The following is a 10479-nucleotide window of genomic DNA, read 5'->3' on the forward strand; positions in this document are numbered from 1 at the left end:
TTCTTCCTTGTAGTAAAATGTATTTACATAACAATGTTGGTAATAGCAGGTATGTGGATAGCCATGTTGCCTGTATATGGATGAATATTCCTTAGGTAGATTTCGTTAGGTTCTTTGTACACACATTCAGGATTTACAGAAGCCTGGCAAGGTTACCTAATGAAGGACTCTTATGACATACGGTACATAACACAAGGTTGTATGTTAGTAGTAACATTTATTTAGGTATCTACTAGAATCTGTCATATATCAATTGTGGAAGCGGAATTCATGTTGCATCTCCGTAGTCAGGGTCCTTCTTTCAAATGCTCATACTGTAACCTTAATTCTTCCTGATACGAACAAAGATTTGCATAGCAATGTTGGTAATACCATGTATGTGGATAGCCACAGCCATTTTGCCTATATATGGGTGAATCTTCCTTACATTTTTGGTAGCATCATGTATATGCTAACTAACTAAAGTTACCTCTATTTGTGTAACACCAACATATGCTCATACTGTAACCTTAATCCTTCCTGATACAAACAAAGAACGGATTGGTGATGTAGAACCCTATGGAAGTTAGTATTTTTGATAGCATCATGTATCTGCTAACTAACTAAAGTTCCCTCTATTTGTGAAACACACACATATTCAGGATTTACAGGAGCCTGGCTATATTACCTAATGAAGGACTCTTCTCTCTTATGTAGAAAACATACGGTTGTATGTTGTAAGTAAGATCTCCTTAGGTATCTAATTGAAAGAGTAATATATCAATTTGGGGAAGCAGAATTCATGTTGCAACTCCGTAATATCCTGAGTCAGGGTCCTTCTTTCTGATGGTCTTACTTTAACCTAAATTCTTCCTCGGAGGAACATGTATTTGCATCGCAATGATGGTAAGACCAGCTATCTGGATAGCCACAGCCATGTTCCCTATATGTGGGCGAAGCTTACATCCGTACATTTCATAACGTTCAATGTATTAAAAGGTTTAAGGTAATGATATCCCTTGTGCAATCCCTGAGTCATGTCTGACCCTTGGGGAGACGCCCTCTACCTTTTTCATGGCAGACTCAATACGGGGTGGTTTGCCAGTGCCTTCACCAGTCATTACCGTTAACCTCCCAGCAAGCTGGGTACTCATATTACCGTCCGCGGACGGATGGAAGGCGGAGTCAACCTTGAGCCGGCTGCGAGGACTGAACTCCCATCCTCATGGGCAGAGCTTTCAGACTGCATGTCTGCTGCCTTACCACTCTGCGCCACAAGAGGCTCTTTCAGTGTAAAGGGATCTGTAATATAGAACCCTATGAAAGTTAAGGTATTTAGCACTATCACGTATCTGCTAAATAACTAGAGTCCACTCTAACTCTGTAACTATGAAAGTTACCATTTTTGGTAGCATGAAAGAGTAATCCTGTCAGGGTCCTTTTTTCAAATGTAAGCTGAATTCTTCCTCGGAGGAACATGTATTTGCATAGCAATGTTGGTAATTGCAGCTATCAGGATAGCCACAACCAGGTTCCCTATATATGGACGGAGGTTCCCTACATACATTTCATAACGTTCAATGTATGAAGGGATCTGTAATATAGAACCCTATGAAAGCCACAGCCATGAAAGCGGAATTCTTCCTGGTAGTAAAATGTATTTACATAGCAATGTTGGTAATAGCAGCTATCTGGATAGCCACAGCCAGGTAGCATCATATATCTGCTTACTAACTAAACTACCCTCTATTTGTGTAACACACACATTCAGGATTTACAGAAGCCTGGCAAGGTTACCTAATGAAGGACTCTTATGACTTACGGTACATAACTCAAGGTTGTATGTTAGTAGTAACGTTTATTTAGGTATCTACTAGAAACTGTCATATATCAATTGTGGAAGCGAAATTCATGTTGCATCTCCGTTGTCAGGGTCCTTCTTTCAAATGCTCATACTGTAACCTTAATTCTTCCTGTTACGAACAGTGTGGGAGTAATGACTTATGTACAAAATACACGGTTGTATGTTAGAAGTAACCTCCTGAGGTATCTAATTGAAAAAGGAATATATCAATTGGGGGGAGTAGAATTCAGGTTGCATCTCTGTAGTAAGCTGAATTCTCCCTGGAAGTAACATTTGAATAGCAACGTTGGTAATAGCAGGTATATGGATAGCCACAGGCATTTCCATAGTAACCTGAGTAACTCTGCCTGAGTTATTCTGCCTGGTAGTAAAATGTATTTGCATAGCAATGTTTGTAATAGCAGCTATCAGGATAGCCACAGCCAGGTTCCCTATATATGGACGTAGGTTCCCTACATACATTTCGAAACGTTCAATGCATGAAGGGATATGTAATATAGAACCCTATGAAAGTTAACGTTTTTGATAAGTAACTAGAGTTCCCTCTCCGTAACAAACACATCCTGGAAATGTTACCTAATGAAGGAGTCTTATGACTTACATACAAAACATGCGGTTGTCTGTTGGAAGTGACTTTAGGTATCAAATTGGTAGAGTGATATATCAAGTGAATCTTCCTTACATTTTTGGTAGCATCATGTATATGCTAACTAACTAAAGTTACCTCTATTGTTCTAATACCAAAATATTCAGTGTTTACAAAAGCCTGGCAATATTCTCTAATGAGGGAGTCGTGACTTATGTACAAAACACACGGTTGTATGTTAGAAGTAACCTCCTTAGGTATCTAATTGAACGAGTAATATATCAATTGGGGTGAGTAGAATTCATGTTGCAACTCTGTAGTAAGCTGAATTCTGCCTGGTAGTAACATGTATTTGAATGTTGGTAATAGCAGGTATGTGGGTAGCCACAGCAAATTCCGTAATAACCTGAGTCCGGGCCCTTCCTTCAGATGCCCTTACTGTAAGCAGAATTCTTCCTAATAGTAAAATGTAGTGCCAAATAAGTTAACTTTCATAGGGTTCTATATTACAGATCTCTTTACAGAAGCCTGGCAATATTATCTAATGAGGGAGTCGTGACTTATGTACAAAACATACGGTTGTATGTTAGAAGTAACCTCCTTAGGTATCTAATTGAAAGAGTAATATAATTCATGTTCATCTCTGTAGTAAGATGAATTCTGCCTGGTAGTAACATTTGAATAGCAACATTGGTAATAGCAGTTATGTGGGTAAAAAGTAAAGGTAAAGGTATCCCCTGTTCAAGCACCGAGTCATGTCTGACCCTTGGGGTGACGCCCTCTAGCGTTTTCTTGGCAGACTCAATACGGGGTGGTTTGGCAGTGCCTTAACCAGTCATTACCGTTTACCCCCCAGCAAGCTGGGTACTCATATTACCGTCCGCGGAGGGATGGAAGGCGGAGTCAACCTTGAGCCGGCTGCAAGGACTGAACTCCCATCCTCATGGGCAGAGCTTTCAGACTGCATGTCTGCTGCCTTACCACTCTGCGCCACAAGAGGCTCTTTCAGTGTAAAGGGATCTGTAATATAGAAGCCTATGAAAGAACGTATTTGGCACTATCACGTATCTGCTAAATAACTAGAGTTCCCTCTAACTCTGTAACTATGAAAGTTACCATTTTTGGTAGCATGAAAGAGTAATCCTGTCAGGGTCCTTTTTCAAATGGTTTTACTGTAAGCTGAATTCTTCCTCGGAGGAACATGTATTTGCATAGCAGTGTTGGTAATAGCAGCTATCTGGATAGCCACAGCCAGGTTGTGTATTTGCATATATGGACGGAGGTTCCCTACGTATATTTCATAACGTTCAATGTATGAGGGGATCTGTAATATAGAACCATATGAAAGTTAACGTTTTCGATAACTAACTAGAGTTCCGTCTCCGTAACAAACACATATTCAGGAATTACTGAATCCTGGAAATGTTACATAATGAAGGAGTCTTATGACTTACATACAAAACATGCGGTTGTCTGTTGGAAGTGACTAGGTATCAAATAGGTAGAGTGATATATCAAGTGGGAAAAAGAGAATTCATGTTGCATAGCTGTAGTAAGCTCAGTCAGGGTCCTTCTTTCAGATGGTCTTAGTTTAAGCTGAATTCTTCCTCGGAGGAAAATGTGTTTGCCTAGCTATGATGGTAAGAGCAGCTATCTGGATAGCCACAGCCATGCAAGCTGAATTCTTCCTGGTAGTAAAATGTATTTACATACCAATGTTGGTAATGTTGCCTGCATATGGATGAATATTCCTTATGTACATTTCGTTAGGTTCTTTGTAAGAACGGATTGATGATATAGAACCCTATGAAAGTTTAAATTTTTGGTAGCATCATGTATCTGCTTAGTAACTAAAGTTCCCTCGATTTGTGTAACACACACTTTCAGGATTTACAGAAGCCAGGCAAGGTTACGGAATGAAGGACTTCTATGACTTACGGTACATAACACAAGGTTGTATGTTAGTAGTAACGTTTATTTAGGTATCTACTAGAAACTGTCATATATCAATTGTGGAAGCGGAATTCATGTTGCATCTCCGTAGTCAGGGTCCTTCTTTCAAATGCTCATACTGTAACCATAATTCTTCCTGATACGAACAAAGATTTGCATAGCAATGTTGGTAATACCTTGTATGTGGATAGCCCCAGCCATTTTGCCTATATATGGGTGAATCTTCCTTACATTTTTGATAGCGTCATGTATATGCTAACTAACTAAAGTTACCTCTCTTTGTGTAACACCAACATATTCAGTGTTTACAGAAGCCTGGCAATATTATCTAATGTGGGAGTCATGACTTATGTACAAAACACACGGTTGTATGTTAGAAGTAACCTCCTTAGGTATCTAATTGAAAGAGTAATATAACAATTGGGGGGAGTAGAATTCATGTTGCATCTCTGTAGTAAGCTGTATTCTCCCTGGAAGTAAAATTTGAATAGCAATGTTGGTAATAGAAGGTATGTGGGTAGCCACAGGCATTTCCATAGTAACGTGAGTCCGGGTCCTTCTTTCGCACGCCCTTAGTGTAAGCTGAATTCTTCCTGGTAGTAAAATGTATTTGCATAGCAATGTTGGTAAAAGCAAATATGTGGATAGCCACAGCCATGCAAGCAGAATTCTTCCTGGTAGTAAAATATATTTACATAGCAATGTTGGTAATAGCAGATATGTGGATAGCCATGTTGCCTTTATATGGGTGAATCTTCCTTATATTTTTGGTAGCATCATGTATATGCTATCTAACTAAAGTTACCTCTATTGTTGTAACACCAACATATTCAGTGTTTACAGAAGCCTGGCAATAATCTCTAATGAGGGAGTCATGACTTTTGTACAAAACACACGGTTGTATGTTAGAAGTAACCTCCTTAGGTATCTAATTGAAAGAGTAATATAATTCATGTTGCATCTCTGTAGTAAGATGAATTCTGCCTGGTAGTAACATGTGAATAGCAATGTTGGTAATAGCAGGTATGTGGGTAGCCACAGCCATTTCCGTAGTAAACTGAGTCCGGGTCCTTCTTTCAGATGCCCTTACTATAAGCTGACTCAATACGGGGTGGTTTGCCAGTGCCTTCACCAGTCATTACCGTTTACCCCCCAGCAAGCTGGGGACTCATATTACCGACCTCGGAAGGATGGAAGGCGGAGTCAACCTTGAGCCGGCTGCGAGGACTGAACTCCCAGCCTCATGGGCAGAGCTTTCAGACTGCATGTCTGCTGCCTTACCACTCTGTGCCACAAGAGGCTCTTGCAGTGTAAAGGGATCTGTAATATAGAACCCTATGAAAGTTAACGTATTTGGCACTATCACGTATCTGCTAAATAGTTGACTGGCAGGTGGCGACTAAACCCCAGTAATGACACGACTCCAGTTTCTTGGGAAATAACATGGCCGCAGCCTTTTATTAAGAGACCAGCCTCAAACAGAGGGTTGGCCGTATGCTGGTGAGCGAGCCTGACCCCAGTCTGCCGTCCGTCTGCTTGCCATGAACCGCGGCGCTCCGGCTCCACTCCTCACTCCCAGCCGGGAGGATGGGATGCCTTCCACCGCAGAATCCCAGGGAAGTGGCTGCAAGAGACAAAACGGGTGTCCGCCTCCATCGGGTCCCCCCGCCTCTTGGCCCCCGGGCCCCTGGCCTCCCATCCGGGTAGGCCGCGCCTGGGACATGGACGGTTTCCTTAATGAGACCCCCAACTCAGGGAGCCCCGCACGCAGGCGGCCTCCCTGCCAACAGGCTCTCTACCAAGCATACCCGCCACTGAACACGTTAACTCCCTGTTCCCGCCAACCCTCAACTCAAAACACGCAACAAACCCTCCTTCACATCTGCCAACCAGAGCTTGCAACCCTTAACAGACAGGTGCACTCCGTCGGCCCTGTAAAGGTGTGGGGAACGAAACGAGATTCCCGGGTGCGGAATGACTCCCCCACCCACCGCCAGCACTGCCTTTTTGGCCACTTTATCGGCCTTGTGCTTGGCCCAGTTCACACGGTCATGGTGGAAGGCACGCCGCCACGACAACCGGTCGAGCATCTCCGACCACAATAGCACGGACTTGGGAAGTCGCTGCCATAATACCAAGAGATCAGCCGCAATCTTCGCGCTCAACTGTCTCCCAGTAATCTCCGGCAGGTCATTCTCTCCGAGGTGGATCACCACGACATCCTGAACCCCACCTCGATGGACCTCCTGCGCCACAACATCCAGCAGAGACTCCCATTTCAGTCCGCGTCTTGCCCGCCAGGCGATCCGACAGCAGTCATCCAGCCCGAGGTTCGGTCCCATCACAGAGGACTCCGCATGCTGGCCTGCCCAGTACGGAATGCTGTGGCCCACGATCGTGACTGCAGCTGTCGATGGAACACCTGAAAAAAAAAGACTTTAGTCGACAAGCCACGGGTGAACATAAGTCTCGAAAGCCCTGGACCGCCACCTTCCCAGGCATTGTATCTCATGTAGGGCCTTGCCCTCCACATACGCCTGAGTGGCCGCCCCAATGCGTAATGAGTGGGCCCCATACAACCGTGCCTGATATCCGGCGGACTCCAACCCAGCTTTGAGCACCACCGAAAACTGAAATCTGGAAAGGCTGGTCCCGTCCTGGTGGAGGAACAAGTCCCCGGGCAGTGATGGCCTGACCCTCAAATAGTTTGCCAACCTGCGATGAGGGTAGTCGAGGGCTCCTCCCAGGGATGGAAGCTTGCCCACCCTGCCCCTCCCCCATTGGTCGGTCTTCGACCTACGAAGCAAACATTCTACACCACTGTCGTCGACGCGCACATCCGTGACGAGCAGCGCCGTCGTTGCGGTAGCAGTGCGGGAAGAAGCAGTCATCTTCCCTACCCAGAAAGCTCCGTAATAAGCTGTACAAAATGCGGCCCTAAACAGCGTCGCCTCATAGCTCGAACGACAAACCACCGGGAGGCGTTCTAGCAGGCGTGTGAGGACCATGCGAGTGATGGGGCGGCGCACATCGGCCTTAGCCGGCTTCTGCCACCCCCAACCCTTGATTGCCTGCCGTGCAAGTAACGACTTGCCGGGGTCCCAGAAGCCCACAGCCTTGCTGCAAAACAATAAACCAGATAATGTAACCCGCAGGGAACGGTGCGACAGCCCCTTCCCATGTAGGTGGGCCAGGTACCGAAGGACCGTCTCCGCATCCATGGGCCACGCCGACCCTCGGCCGACCGTTCCCGCAAAATCCAGGAATCCTGTCGCCGCCCGGCGGTACGCCCGTCTTGTCGACTCGGCCAGGGACCAGAGGACGCCATCAAGTATGAGTTTGCTCCAAACTGCCAGACCTCCGCCGGGCACGCTGCTGGATCTCTGTCCGGAGCGAGCCAACGAAACCGCTCGACCTGAAACCGAGAGAGAGCGTCGGGCAGCTTCTAAGTAACTCCGGGCACGTGACGAGCCCGGAAGGTACAATTGTGTGACCGACAGGCGAGGACGAAGCGCCGATGATTGCCGATTAATAATGAACACTACCGCCTGATTGTCACACAAGAACTCGACCCTCTTGTTGGCGAACTGGGGCTCCCACAGGAGCACCGCAACCAGTATCGGAAAGAATTCTAAAAACGTCATGTCCCTGCAGACTTCCGGCGGCCAGTCTGCCGTCCATCGTTCCGCGCACCAGCGGCCCGCGAAGTACACTCCGAAGCCGCTGCCCCCGGCGGCGTCGGACTGGACCTGGAGCGCGTCCCGAGGGGCAAAGGGCGCCTGCCATATTGCCACACCATTGAAACCCTCCAAAAATTGTTCCCAAACCCGGAGATCCTCCTTCACTGAGCTCCGCAACCGGATATGGTGGAAGGGGCGGGTGGAACCCCTAGTGGCACTGGACAGGCAAAAGCAGAAAGCCCTGCTGGGAGACAACACCCGGCAGGCAAAGTTCAAGTGCCCCAACAGGACCTGGACCTCCCGTAAAGTGCACTTCCGCCTGGACCGCATGGACGCTATAAGCCCACACAGGGTGCACAATTTATCAAGTGGTAAGCGGGAGGTGCCTGACACGGTATCCAGTTCTATGCCCAAGAAAGTCATCCTGGTGGCCGGGCCCTCCGTCTTTTCCGCAGCCAAGGGAACCCCGAGTTCCCCCATAAGCTCCTTAAACTTCTGCAGGCGTTGGGAGCACTCATTGGTGGCCCCAGACGCGGCCATCAGGAAGTCATCCAGAAAGTGAGTGATCTCGTGGAACTACCCCCTGGACCGCACAACCCACTCGAGGAATGAGCTGAACGTTTCAAACGCAGCGCATGCGACCGAGCACCCCATCGGCATAGCCTTGTCTACATACCACTTGTCCTGGAACCGGAATCCCAGCAAGCAGTAGTCGTCAGTGTGGATGGGCAGCAGCCGGAACGCCGACTGCACGTTGCATTTAGCTAGTAATGCCCCACGGCCACAGCCCCGGACCATAGCGAAAGCCGCATCTAACGGCGTATATTTCACGGCACACAGGTCCGGAGAAATGTAATCATTCACGGACCCGCCCCTCGGGTAAGATAGGTGGTCAATGAGCCGGTATTCCCCCGGAGTCTTCTTGGGTACGACACCCAGCGGGGAAATCCTCAAATCCAGCAGTGGCGGTTCATCGCTATCCTCCCGGCCGCACGTTCTTTGGATAACTTCACAGCCACCACGTCTGGCATTTCTCGTGCCGACCTCAGGTTGCTGCTCGTGGTAGCCACCCGCTCGCCAGAGTAAGGGATCCCGCCTGTCGGCCCCGGAGGTCCGCTCCAGACTCCTGGAAGAAGAACTCCTGCGGTGGGGCGAGCTGCGGAGGCCCGAAGGCCTGTCTGTGAAAAGGGCTAACGCCTTATCGTACCCCTTCCAATATTCGGCAGATTTCGGAGAACCGACTCTGCCCGATGACGTGGAGTGGGATCAGCGAGTTGAGGTGTCCCCAAGGGACTCCCGCCGGCGTGACCCCCGGGTACTCCCAAAGAGCCGCACCCCGGCTCTACCCCCTGCTCCAGACGAAAAACCACTCGATCGACCCCTGTCCCGCCCGCTGCTCCGGCTTGGCCTGTGCAGCTGCAAGGGCGAACCAGGCCTGGCCCGCCGTCGGATTGTGAGGTCCTCACGGTCGCGCCATCCACTGACGCGCGACCACGACGACCAGCTGGATCCAGAACCCACGGGCGCCCGCGCACTAGACTACCCCGCCCGCTGCCCTGTGGCAAGCTGGGCCCCTGCCGCCCCCTGGATCCTGGGATGGACGCCGCCCAAGCCCTGCTGGCTTTCAAGGCGCTGGCCCTCTTGCCACCCTTCTCCCCCTCTTCTCCTCCATGCTTAGGGGAGCGAGCTGGAGCCCTCCTGGTAGAGGGCCCTGCCCTCGGCGATGGGGACCTCCTGTCCCAGGGGCTAGATGCCCTGCCCCGCCCCCTGGACGGGGAGTCGCCCTCCACGCCTCCAGCCGCCCGCCGGGACCGAGTTGCCCTCAGGGAGGGGTTCCGCACTCCCCCGGAGGTCTCTGGGGCCGCCCCTTCCTTCGCGGGCTCCCCCCACTTCGTCGGTCTGCTCCCGTGGCCGCCCTCCCCCTGAGGCCCTCGCCCGGCGGACGGATCCGGGGCCACGCGGCCCTCCTGCCGTGCTTCCCTCCTCTCCCCCTGGGCGGGGAGGGGGACCGAGACCTCTCCCGGCCATCTCCCTCCCCCCCAGGTCGGCCCTGGCCTTCGCAACCTCCTGGCTGCCGTGTCCTCGTGGGGTAGTCTTTGCCAGGAGGCATCTCGGCGCCCCCTACACTGCAAATGCGACCCGGGACTCGAAGCAGGGAGGAGGCAAGCGCCCGCGACGCCGTGAGCCTCTCTCTGCCTGTGGGGGCCTACCTACCTCGCCGCTGCCGGAACAGGTCTGTTCCGACGAGCGGCTGGGGTGCAAAGAGGGCGAGAAGCTACTGGGAGCCGCGTCATCCCGGGAGCGCCCCCGCGACGTCAACGTCTGCTATTTACGTCTGCTACCCTCTAACTCTGTAACTATGAAAGTTACCATTTTTGGTAGCATGAAAGAGTAATCCTGTCAGGGTCCTTTTTTCA

Source organism: Paroedura picta, chromosome 14 (assembly GCF_049243985.1).
Source record: "Paroedura picta isolate Pp20150507F chromosome 14, Ppicta_v3.0, whole genome shotgun sequence".
NCBI lineage: Eukaryota > Metazoa > Chordata > Lepidosauria > Squamata > Gekkonidae > Paroedura > Paroedura picta.